We start from the raw sequence: 14,122 nt of genomic DNA, 5'->3' as shown, positions 1-14,122 counted from the left end.
CCGTTGCTGACTGAATTATTTAACTAAAAACGAAATACTGACACAAATCTGTTGCTAACTGGATTATTTAAATAAAAAATGAAATACTGGCACAAATCTGTTGTTGGCTGGATTATTTAAATAAAAAAATGAAATACTGGCACAAATCTGTTGCTGACTGGATTATTAAATTAAAAAATGAAATACTGGCACAAATCTGTTGTTGACGGGATTATTTAAGTAGAAAAATTAGATATTGGCACAAGTATGTTGCTGACTTGATTATTTAACTAAAAAATGAAATACTGGCACAAATCTGTTGCTGACTGAACTATTTTACTTAAAAAATGAAATACTGGCACAAATCTGTTGCTGACTAGATTATTTAACTAAAAGAAATTAAATCCTGGCACGAATCCGTTGCTGACTGAGTTATTTAACTAAAAAATGAAATACTGGCACAAATCTGTTGTTGACGGGATTATTTAAGTAGAAATATTAGATATTGGCATAAGTATGTTGCTGACTTGATTATTTAACTAAAAAATGAAATACTGGCACAAATCTGTTGCTGACTGAACTATTTTACTTAAAAAATGAAATACTGGCACAAATCTGTTGCTGACTAGATTATTTAACTAAAAGAAATTAAATCCTGGCACGAATCCGTTGCTGACTGAGTTATTTAACTAAAAAAAATGAAATACTGGCACAAATCTGTTGCTGACTGGATTATTTAAATAAAAAAATGAAATACTGGCACAAATCTGTTGCTGACGGGATTATTTAACTAAAAAAAATGAAATACTGGCACGAATCCGTTGCTGACTGAATTATTTAACTAAAAACGAAATACTGACACAAATCTGTTGCTAACTGGATTATTTAAATAAAAAATGAAATACTGGCACAAATCTGTTGTTGGCTGGATTATTTAAATAAAAAAATGAAATACTGGCACAAATCGTTTGCTGACTGGATTATTAAATTAAAAAATGAAATACTGGCACAAATCTGTTGTTGACGGGATTATTTAAGTAGAAAAATTAGATATTGGCACAAGTATGTTGCTGACTTGATTATTTAACTAAAAAATGAAATACTGGCACAAATCTGTTGCTGACTGAACTATTTTACTTAAAAAATGAAATACTGGCACAAATCTGTTGCTGGCTAGATTATTTAACTAAAAGAAATTAAATCCTGGCACGAATCCGTTGCTGACTGAGTTATTTAACTAAAAAATGAAATACTGGCACAAATCTGTTACTGACTGGATTATTTAACTAAAAAATGAAATACTGGCACAAATCTGTTGCTGACTGGATTATTTAACTAAAAAAATGAAATACTGGCACGAATCCGTTGCTGACTGGATTATTTAACTAAAAATGAAATACTGGCACAAATCTGTTGCTGACTGGATTATTTAACTAAAAAAATGAAATACTGCCACGAATCCGTTGCTGACTGGATTATTTAACTAAAAAAATGAAATACTGGCACAAATCCGTTGCTGAACGGATTATTTAACTAAAATGAAATACTGTCGCAAAATCTGTTGCTGACTGGATTATTTAACTAAAAAATGAAATACTGGCAGGAATCTATTGCTGACTGAATTATTTAAATAAAAAAATTAAATACTGGCACGAATGTGTTGCTGACTGGATTATTTAACTCAGAAAAAACAAAAACACGAGATCTGCATTCTGCTGCCATTTATATGCCTAAGCAAAATTCGTTTATTCCATAAAAATTAATTTCCTTACTTTGCTTTACAATATTAAATCGACTATTTGTCTGTTATTAAAAATCGGTTAGCCTTTTATATTATTATTTATGCCTTTTTTGTAATAGTATGAATGTCACATTACTTCTTGGATTAAATGTTTAATAAACAACCAGATTTATGTCAATGGTCAACAGGTCCATATAATAACTGTTTTCATTTTGGATAGGCCTACCATTTTACACAGAACTATACCAATTGATATGTCAGTTTATTCTAGGCCTACGCCATACAGAAAAAAATATATATATTGCTGCAATTTGTTTCAACTAAATCACCAGAGTGTGTTTTCATTTAAAGAAAGATCCATTATTTTGTTACTACAGATTATATTTCATGCGTATTATTCCGAATGAATTCATTTGTAGATATTGGATATGAAAAAATTGGTGCAATAGCTCAAAAAATCACTGTACATAGGCAGACGGGACACAGCTAGTAGTACAAAATTAATTTTATCTGCATTAGGGATATTGATATCACGTATTTACATAATATCGACATATGTTTCTTCTTTCCAGCATCACAATATGATTTCTCTATACCGTAATTCATATAATGATAAAGTAAAGGCTATATTATAGTACATTGGATGGTAGAACTATTAATGACGAAAACTTAAAAAACAAAGTTGTAAACAATGATTAAATCTTGAAGTAATTTCCTTATTATACAGGGTGAACCTTAAGTAATGTCATTAATTTCAGGGTGTTATTCTTTGAGATGTTTCAAACAAAAAATTTAATATAATTTTGCTGGTTTTTACTTTCTTTTAGAGATAAACGATTTCCTTTTTTAATTTTTGAAAACATTTTCCTGAACCCTGCAGCAGTTATTATTGCGCTGCGCTTTTTTTTTTCTGTGGTAGTAGGTATCTATACTGAAAACGAGGGAAGATTTCAGAGGTGACCATAATCTGCTGTAAGTCTATTGCATATTATAATGTGTGTGGCACGCAGTTTCCTGGTAAGATTTACTGTGGAATACTGGGGCTTGTTTTATAAACTCACTAATAATATTACCTAATATTACTAGACTCATAAAAATAATTTTATCATTTGACTGAATTCTGTATCATAAATATTCTACACAACTTATGAAATACGCGCACTAATATTATTATTCATTAGTCAGCTGATTCTGTATGGAGTTAAGTCGTGGACGGCATACATGGTTTAGTCTGATTGCAGTGTGTTTGTGAGTATAACGTTGGTAGCGAGCCTTAAGAAATTATTTGAGGTTAAGTCTGATAAACATACTGAAGTAGGCGGTATTGGTCCTCTACAGGTCTTTTTATGATATTCTGTCTGTTACCGAAGAACAAAGATGTTTCTTAATGAATATTCTCCACGAGCATCGGCAATTTTAGCTGCAATAATATAATCAAACAGCTGCGATCGACGTCTTTTCTTTCCTAGCAGTAATACCAAGTTCTGAATAGTGGGATATTTAGCTAATCGGCGATTGTATTGCAATAGAGGGGGAAAGGAACTGGCCACCCTACCCCATTACCTCTTGGCCTAGTTTCCTCATGAGTGATGACTTTTTGGTGTCACTTATGAGGTTCAAACTTGTCTTCGGACAGTTGACTAAACAACAACAGCAATACCAATCGTATCCCACTATGGTGGTAACCGAGACTGTAATATCTATCTATCTATCTATCTATCTATCTATCTATCTATCTATCTATCTATCTATCTATCTATCTATCTATCTATCTATCTATCTATCTATCTATCTATCTATCTATCTATCTATCTATCTATCTATCTATCTATCTATCTATCTATCTATCTATCTATCTATCTATCTATCTATCTATCTATCTATCTATCTATCTATCTATCTATCTATCTATCTATCTATCTATCTATCTATCTATCTATCTATCTATCTATCTATCTATCTATCTATCTATCTATCTATCTATCTATCTATCTATCTATCTATCTATCTATCTATCTATCTATCTATCTATCTATCTATCTATCTATCTATCTATCTATCTATCTATCTATCTATCTATCTATCTATCTATCTATCTATCTATCTATCTATCTATCTATCTATCTATCTATCTATCTATCTATCTATCTATCTATCTATCTATCTATCTATCTATCTATCTATCTATCTATCTATCTATCTATCTATCTATCTATCTATCTATCTATCTATCTATCTATCTATCTATCTATCTATCTATCTATCTATCTATCTATCTATCTATCTATCTATCTATCTATCTATCTATCTATCTATCTATCTATCTATCTATCTATCTATCTATCTATCTATCTATCTATCTATCTATCTATCTATCTATCTATCTATCTATCTATCTATCTATCTATCTATCTATCTATCTATCTATCTATCTATCTATCTATCTATCTATCTATCTATCTATCTATCTATCTATCTATCTATCTATCTATCTATCTATCTATCTATCTATCTATCCTATCTGTCTGTCTGTCTGTCTGTCTGTCTGTCTGTCTGTCTGTCTGTCTGTCTGTCTGTCTGTCTGTCTGTCTGTCTATCTATCTATCTATCTATCTATCTATCTATCTATCTATCTATCTATCTATCTATCTATCTATCTATCTATCTATCTATCTATCTATCTATCTATCTATCTATCTATCTATCTATCTATCTATCTATCTATCTATCTATCTACCTATTTATTAATTTATTTATTTAATTCATTTATTCCGATAGAGTTAGGACCATGAGGCCTTCTCTTTCACACTACCGGAAGTGAAATACGCAATGAAACAATGATGATAAAAATTGTAATAGTAATGCGATGCGTTGAGATAAACTCTTAGTTAGGTTTAATTTTGGTTTAGCTTAATCTTTAGATTAAAGGCGTATTTATAGTAGCGGGCCTAAGGATTAGGTGGAAATTCTACCTGACGTTGATGCATGTGGTCATAAGTCCTAACCGATCGTAAAATTGTTAACCAGGGGTTAAGTGGAAATTATAACCGCTGGTTATACTAAACAACGTTGATGCACCTGGCCATAAGTTCTTACCGTTCGTAAAAATCCTTAAATATGTGATAAATGTTATTTATAACCGAGGGTTATACTTACCGGCTTTGATGTACTTGGCCGTAAATCCTAACTGATCGTAAAGAATGTTTAACCGGCGAATATGGATTATAAAGAATGGACACTGAGCGAAATTTCCTGTGTTTTGTTTCTCTGTGCGCCAGCGTATAGTTCCACTTTCAAGCGCTAGAGTTTAGTGTAAACGAGCATACGCTAAGATAATAAATGAGAATAGCGTTAAGACACAGGATCCAAACATCGCCTACCTTATTGCATAACCCAGTAACGCTTTGCTTCAAATAAATTCAAGTTAACGGCTTTTCCTTATTTCTCAGTGACAAACTAGTTGTAATAATAATATTTTATATTTCAGATATCATAAATTATATTATAAAATAATATAATATATTATAACATTAAGTATCGAATTCGTTTAATATTTGTATATAATATAATATAATATAATATAATATAATATAATATAATATAGGTATATGGTTTTACTTCTCGTAAGAGTTTTTTTTTTCCCATTTTCAGCGCTATCACATCATTACATATTTTAATTGTTGTTGGGGTCAACGTCTCAACTCTCATTATAAAGGAACTCTAGAGTCTAGACATTACAGTTAATGACGGATATATTATTTTATGGATCCAATTTATTTTATTTGAGTACATAATGTACCTAGATGTATTAATTACATGTGTTATATTTCCGCTGTGTCGACTGCTAGCTGGTGTGATGTCAGCGCCAACTCTAGGGAGAAAGTAGAATCTGACGCTTTAGCTGGCTTGAAGGTCATTGAAATCAGTCCGGCTACATCAAAGGTACCGACGCGAAGTATCCATTCTTTATAATCCCTAATCGCTGGTTTAACCAGGAGGTGGGTGGAAATTATAACCGGTGGTTATAGTAACCGATGTTGATGCACGTGGCCAACACTGTCATTGATTCACAAGAATTGGGGATTTATTTAATTTATTTGTGACGTCGGATATCTGATTGTGTGGTAACCATTCTGAGGTTAAAGGAAATGCGTGTTGTGGGTAAACGTTAACAGATTTCCACGATCTTGGGATGTTTGATGCGGGTTTAGGCATGAGTAAATTTCGTTGCCGGTTGATTAGAATTGAAAGACATTTGAAGGATGTTATCTGCAGGAGATAGCCGCGGTCAATTGAACCGCATGAATCACGCGGCGCCGAGTTCACAAATATTGTCGCGGGGAGTGGCAGGGAGGCAGCGAGAGAAGCGCATATCTGCCAATTAATCTTTAGGGCTATTAAACCGGTATTAATGGAGTAAAAGCGATCGAGACAGGTTTATTGTTAGCACGCCTTGTGTGGATTTCTCTTGTAATGAATCATGTTCCAGTCACCAAAAATAAAGGTTTTATCTCCTTTACCAGCTTGACCAAGGGTCGAACGCCTCGGCCCAACCCCCTCTTGTATATATAGTTTTACTCGTGATTCTGGCACAATTTTATTTATTGGCAAATGTCCCAAAATTGTGAGTTTGAGCAAGGGGGATAGTAAAAAAAAATCGAGTAATAGCTAGAGAGCTGTCCCCGTAATAGAAACATAAATAATGGGCAGATGCGCTGTGATACTTCAGACCCCTTTCCCTTCTCAGCCCGCCAAGAAAAAAAAAGCTTACTGATACATTTAGCATGAAATCGTTTTGGGGGAAGAAACGTCTCATTTCTTGCATCCCTTTTTCGGCTTGAACCACCCCACGGTTTCAGTCCTCAAACCCCATACACCTCCTAAGACCCCCTCCCAAGCTCTCTTCCCATTTCAGATGAATAGAGATCGGAATAAAGAGGGGAAGAAGGTATTCTAACTGCAGATAGGTTGCTAACTTGATGCCGCTCCCGAGAATGTACAAGTTTCAAAAACCGAGAACGTAACTTGATAAAATGTATATAAAAAGAAAGCATTGCTAAAGAAGTCTACTTGAGTTGGCCTTTGAAACCTTCGCGAACTTCTACTGCAGCGAACAAAGTATACTGTTGATTTCCACTTGCTTAGTTCCACGACTTGGAATGTCAATTAAACTCCGTCCCAACTCCGAAACAAATGGCTTTAATTCCATTGAGATTATGACAAATGAACCTAATGATATTCTTTAAGCTCTTGTGTTTTAAACCCCTCTTTCGACGTCCCCCGTTCTGCTTTTCTCTTCAATTTCAAGGAAAATTATTCAGTTGAGTTTTAATTCCAAAAGTGTAAATATTCGCCGCATTTAATTTAGAGTCATTCTCACGGAGACCTTCGCCCCTGCCTCCGGGTATTTCCGTCCTAACGTCGGATAATCTTAATCAGGCACTTATTGACAACAAGGATTCCGGTGCACGTCGCAACGTCTTGTGAAGTTGCTCCAGCTTTCTAAACTGATAGCTCTCGAGAGCACAGAGAATAATAATTGTAAACTGTATTCTCGCATTGAAGGTAATTAAAAACAATAATTTCCTTTTTTGAGAAGAAGTTAAAAATTCTGTAGGGTGGGGTGGGGTAATTTGAGTATAAAGAACAGCCTTTTTTAAGTTTAGAGACCCATACCTCGTTGCCATGATAAAATTCTCCAGTTAGTTTTTATAGGTTAGCATTGCAACCTTCTAGAATGATTCTATTGCATTTTAAAGTATGTTGGCCTTTATAATCATAATAACCACACGTTTAACTATAATCAATTTAACCCATGGGTGGGGAAATTTCGGTACTATGAAATAGTAAAACATGATTTAAGTAAAACATGATTTAAGTCCTTATAAAATCAAATTATCCCAACCATAACTTAGTGTACGTATCCTAGAACAGAATACAGAAGTTAGGTAGGCATTCAAAAATTGTAATTATGCCTAACAATATACAAAATTTTAGCCAATACTTAAGTTCTTGATAAGGCTTAATTTGTGAACTTAAAAATCTTGCATTGAAATTTGGGACAGGATTTACTTCGGATATTTATTTGTCTATCACCAATCCATAATTTGCTTACGTTGCATGAACTGGAACGAAAACTAGGTTAGTTACCAATTAACATATAAATATACTCAAATTACCCCACGTTTGTAAATTGTAATTTACTAACAAACTATTAATGATATATTACTATATTTATTGAAAAAAAAAAATTTTAAAGATGTGTAATGTATGGTTACAGTGTCACAGCTGGTTCCCCAACAATATTGCTTTGAATTTGGTGTGTCATTTCATAGGCTACATCGGTACATAAAAAGAGTTTTTTTACCAGGTAGTTTCATTATGATTAACACAAATGTTTAACACTGCATTATAAACCATTGTGAAATAGACAATATAATTATGTTAAATTGACATGTGTTTGAAAATTAGGTAAAGTTTTGTTCAATAAATTGTAACTTATACCTAAATTATTCCAAATTTGTAAGTTGTAATTTACTAACGAACTATTAGGGCCTAATGTTATATTACTAAATTTATTAAAATCATGTTCTAAATACGTGTAAATGTAACATGAATTTGATTATTATACCTCAGCTGATTTCACAACAATATTATTTTAAATGTGATGTGATGTCATGGACTGGTAAACAAGAAACAGTTTTCTTTTCACCAGGCAGTTTCAGGATGATCGACACAAAGTTTTAAATACTCTATGATAGAAAGTTGTGTAATAGATGACATATATTAAATTGGCATGTGTTTCAAGACTGGGTAAAGTTTTATTAAATAAATTATAACATACCCAAGTTACCCCAACCACCTACCTGTTTGATCCTCCTGATGTCAATATATTTTTTTGCAACTTACCAGTACCAAGTACGGCAATACAATTATCCCCATCAAAATTTTAAATCGATGTTTGTGAAGCATTTTGAATATTTAATAATTTATATATTATTGAATGCGGACGTACAGAAAAGAAAGTAAAATAATCTTCCTACTTTTTTAAATACACGGTGATTCAAAAGTCCCTATCCATTCAGTTGAAAACGTGTACCAAAATTAATACATTTTAGATAAATATGTTATTGGAAATAAAGCCAGCTATAACGGCTGGGGAGATGATCATACTAACCACACCATACTTCCATTCTGGTTGGATTACCGTCCACTTCTGCTTCGACATGTGGGCGTGAGTCTGTAGCGCTACGGATTATTATTATTATTATTGTTATTATTATTATTATTATTATTATTATTATTATTATTATTAAAGTTCTTTTGCAATTATTGTAATTAATTATAGTTGCATGTTGAGACTGCGAGTCTCATTTAATTGCTTGATTGCCGATACAAATGAACGTAAGAGGAAAAAATTTATCACTTATTAATTTTGAGCACCATGCTTTTAACTAGCAGTGTAACTCTATTCTGATTGGTCACTTTAGTGTCAATCAGCTCGTTCATTGACTGAGAAACATTGCGTGGGATTATCAACAGTAATCTCAGTAGAGGTTTTGATTTATCCAGAGAAAATCAAAACTCGAGTGGGATTAAATTGACTATTACACGATTAGAAGAAAGTATATAAAGATTAGAAGTAACAAAGTACTCCAATACAATAAAATATTAATTGGCTTATGAAAATACTGAACTGTCTTCAAATGTATTATTGTACCATTTCAACATTACGCTAGATGGCAGTAGTGTTTTATGATTATGTTTTCTTGTTATCAGTTGTGCCAACTATGGAATCTTCATTGAACTCTGTGGACGGTTACTAGTCAAGAAGGCTTTGTTGATTCAGTTTCATTTTATTAAAACATTTGCATTCCACTTCAATCATCCGGATCCCACTAATCAACGTCACTTGACAGATGATTTTCAATAAATCTTAATATTAAACAATCTCTGATACGTGACTATCCATAATATCATATAGTAGAAGCTATAACAAACATAACCTAAATAATATAAACAAGTGTTAGAAAAGTTTTAATTAGGGATGTTGAAATAAACAAGAAACGTTTTAATTAACGATGATGAAATAAAAAATGAACATGAATAATTTTAAAAGAAACAATTATTGAAAGTACAATTTTCAAATTTGAATGTTTTAGTGGTTGGTGGTTCAGTTGATGTTATATTGGACGTGTGCGATCACCGTAAAAAACAGCTTGTTACGAATCCCTACAATAAGCCTCGGAATAGGACTGATTCTCTGGCACGACCACAGAAAGGAATAAGGTTTTGAGATTTGGCACTTGGAGCGTAACTAGTATTTATAGAACAGGAGGGGTAACATTAGTAGCAAAAGAACTAGCTAGATATAGAATAGATTTCGTGGGAGTACAAGAGGTTAGGTTAGATGGGAATGACATATCACAAATAGGAGATTACTTGTATTATGGGGAAGGAAACAATAATCACCAATTAGGAACAGGATTCTTTATTCATAAAAGAATAAAATCAGCAGTAAAAAAGGTCGAATTTATCAGTGACAGGTTATCATATTTAGTACTTAAGGGTAGGTGGTGCGACATCATAGTTATAAATGCTCACGCCGCTACAGAAGAGAAAGACGACCATATAAAGGATAGCTTCTATGAGGAATTGGAACATACTTTTGATCAGTTCCCTAGATATCACATGAAAATTTTATTGGGGGATTTTAACGCTAAAGTAGGACGGGAGGATATTTTTAGACCAACTATTGGAAAAGAGAGCCTACACGCAATTAGTAGTGACAATGGAGTTAGATTAGTCAACTTTGCCACATCGGAAAATCTAATTGTCAAAAGCATAACATTCCCCCATAAGGATATACATAAATATACTTGGACTTCTCCAGATGGATTGACACACAACCAAATAGATCACATCTTGATACATAAACGGAGACATACTAGTATAGTAGACATTCGAAATTTCACGGGTGCAGACTGTAATTCTGACCATTATTTGGTGATTGGAGAATTAAGAGAAAGATTATCAGTAGCCAAGCGAGTAGAGCAACAAGTTAATATTACTAAATTCAATATTTTGAAATTAAAGGACGAGGAAGCTAAGCAAAATTATCAGGTCGAAATTTCGAATAGGTTTGCCACTTTAGAAAGTTCCGACGAAGTTGAGAAAGAATTAGATGTTAATAGCGTGTGGGAAAATATCAGAGATAGTATCAAAATTGCAGCTGAGCAGAGCATAGGTTATTATGAAACTAAGAAAAAGAAACCGTGGTTTGATGAAGATTGTTGCATGGTAGTAGAAAGAAGGAAACAGGCAAAATTGAAATTCTTACAGGATCCAGTTGAGGAGCAGAGAGATAATTATTTCAATGAAAGACGGGAAGCAAGTCGTACACTTAGGAATAAAAAGAGAGGTTACTTGAAGGAAAAACTGAATGAGGTAGAAACAAATAGTAAGAATAAAAACATTCGAGATTTATATAAGGGTATAAAGGTATTTAAGAACGGATATCAGCCAAGGGTGAACGTGATCAAGGTTGAGAATGGTGACTTGCTTACAGACTCTCCATCAATCCTAAACAGATGGAAAAACTATTTTGCGCAACTACTAAATGTACAAAGGCCAAATAGAAATGATCGGGACGAAATTGAAATACAAACTGCTGAGCCATTTATACCCGAACCCACGCTTTCAGAAGTCGAAATTGCGATAGAAAATCTGAAAAAGTACAAGTCTCCAGGTATCGATCAAATTCCAGCAGAATTAATACAAGAGGGTGGAAGTGCATTATATAGCGAAATTTATAAACTTGTACTTGCTATTTGGGAGAAGGAAATTGTACCAGAACAATGGAAGGAGTCCATAATTGTACCTATTTTTAAAAAGGGGGACAAAACCAACTGTGGTAACTTTCGATTAATATCACTTTTGTTGACGTCGTACAAAATTTTGTCCAATATTCTTTTGAGAAGATTAACTCCGTACGTACATGAAATCATTGGGGATCATCAGTGCGGTTTTCGGCGTAATAGATCGACTATTGATCAGATTTTTTGTATTCCACAGATAATGAGAAAAAATGGGGGTATAAGGGTACAGTGTATCAGTTTTTCATAGATTACAAAAAGGCATATGACTCGGTTAAGAGGGAAGTATTATATGATATTCTTATTGAATTTGGTATTCCCAAGAAACTAGTTCGATTAATTAAAATGTGTCTCAATGAAACATACAGCAGAGTCCGTATAGGTCAGTTTCTATCTGATGCTTTTCCAATTCACTGCGGGCTAAAGCAGGGAGATGCACTATCACCTTTAATTTTAACTTCGCTCTAGAATATGCCATTAGGAAAGTTCAGGATAGCAGGAAGGGTTTGGAATTGAACGGGTTACATCAGCTTCTTGTCTATGCGGATGATGTGAATATGTTAGGAGAAAATACACAAACGATTAGGGAAAACACGGAAATTTTACTTGAAGCAAGTAAAGCGATAAGTTTGGAAGTAAATCCCGAAAAGACGTATATGATTATGTCTCGTGACCAGAATATTGTACGAAATGGAAATATAAAAATTGGAGATTTATCCTTCGAAGAGGTGGAAAAATTCAAATATCTTGGAGCAACAGTAACAAATATAAATGACACTCGGGAGGAAATTAAACGCAGAATAAATATGGGAAATGCGTGTTATTATTCGGTTGAGAAGCTCTTATCATCCAGTCTGCTGTCCAAAAATCTGAAAGTTAGAATTTATAAAACAGTTATATTACCGGTTCTTCTGTATGGTTGTGAAACTTGGACTCTCATTCTGAGAGAGGAACATAGGTTAAGGGTGTTTGAGAATAAGGTGCTTAGGAAAATATTTGGGGCTAAGCGGGATGAAGTTAAAGGAGAATGGAGAAAGTTACACAGCACAGAACTGCACGCATTGTATTCTTCACCTGACATAATTAGGAACATTAAATCTAGACGTTTGAGAAAGGCAGGGCATGTAGCACGTATGGGCAAATCCAGAAATGCATATAGAGTGTTAGTTGGGAGACCGGAGGGAAAAAGACCTTTAGGGAGGCCGAGACGTAGATGGGAGGATAGTATTAAAATGGATTTGAGGGAGGTGGGATATGATGATAGAGACTGGATTAATCTTGCACAGGATAGGGACCGCTGGCGGGCTTATGTGAGGGCGGCAATGAACCTTCGGGTTCCTTAAAAGCCATTTGTAAGTATGTAAGTAAGTAAGTGCGTAAAAGAAGTGAACTCGTTGATGTACATGGTGTATCCCTCTAGTTATTCAGGATTTCCGAATAGTGCTCTTCATATATGACCAGTGATCTTTATTAATTCTTGTTCTTGAATGCCAATGCGAGTCATATTTGAAAGTGCTTTGCATCGACTGGAGTGGTTTGTAATTTTGTGTTTTTTGACGTCCAGGCCAGTGCAGTTTGAAATGTTGGCAAACAAAGATACAAATGCTAGGGTAGTGATAAAAATAAACAAATGCTAGGGACTCGATAAAATTATACGATAAGCAGCCATGATTGGTTGAAAGACGTCCTTTCGTACCGTTTTATTGGTCGAAAGTAGTGTGACGTAGTAAAAATGTAATAGTCTTATGAATTGTCAATTGCCATGTTTCATGAAAGAGGTGTTTATTAAGTGATATTAATTTTGTTACAAGTAAGGTGCGGTAGCATTTTGAGCTACTGTTCTTAAATATGAAGTGTTTGCGGGAAAAACGATGAATTTCACAGTTATCTTAAGGTTGATGTCGTTATCTAATTCAATGGATTACTGCGAAATTTATGTTGTTCTTATGAAAAATGGTAAAAAGGGGAATTATAATCACGAATACAGTAATCCTTTCCTTTATTTTCTATAGAAACAGCACTACATCTTGCAGTTATAGACTCAATTAGATCATTATGTAATCCTTAATAGAAATGTGACATTCATCGTTTTTCCCGCAAGCTCTTCATGTAGTAAGTCGTGTAAAATTTCCTTCCTTTTTTTACAATACTGTGAATATTTGATATTTCCCTTTCCCTCGCTTCCTTGAAGCGGTTCCCAAAATTCTCTTCGATTCACCGACGTCGTGCTCGGGAATTCGCCGTCTTCTCTCCCCGACCTCCGGAATCTCTCTTGCTCTCCCCTTCAAATCTTGAGCCCACAGCTTTTCGACTCTTCTTTCTCTGCTTCCAGCAGTTATCCAGCTACCCTCCCAGTGTGTCAATAGAATTATCACCATCCATTTCCTCGGGGGACAAATATCATGCCGTCCCAGGGTCTGTATGCAGCATCCTCTTCCAATCGATAGCCATGTTTGTTCTTCTGTCGGGTTCGCCGCACAGAGCTGGTTGTGTGGACACCGGCACCCCCGCCCTCGCCTCGCCAGGA

This window comes from Periplaneta americana, chromosome 10 (genome assembly GCF_040183065.1).
Source record: "Periplaneta americana isolate PAMFEO1 chromosome 10, P.americana_PAMFEO1_priV1, whole genome shotgun sequence".
NCBI classification, from domain to species: domain Eukaryota; kingdom Metazoa; phylum Arthropoda; class Insecta; order Blattodea; family Blattidae; genus Periplaneta; species Periplaneta americana.
The sequence above is the reverse complement of the archived record's forward strand: the minus strand, read 5'-3'. Positions refer to the sequence as shown.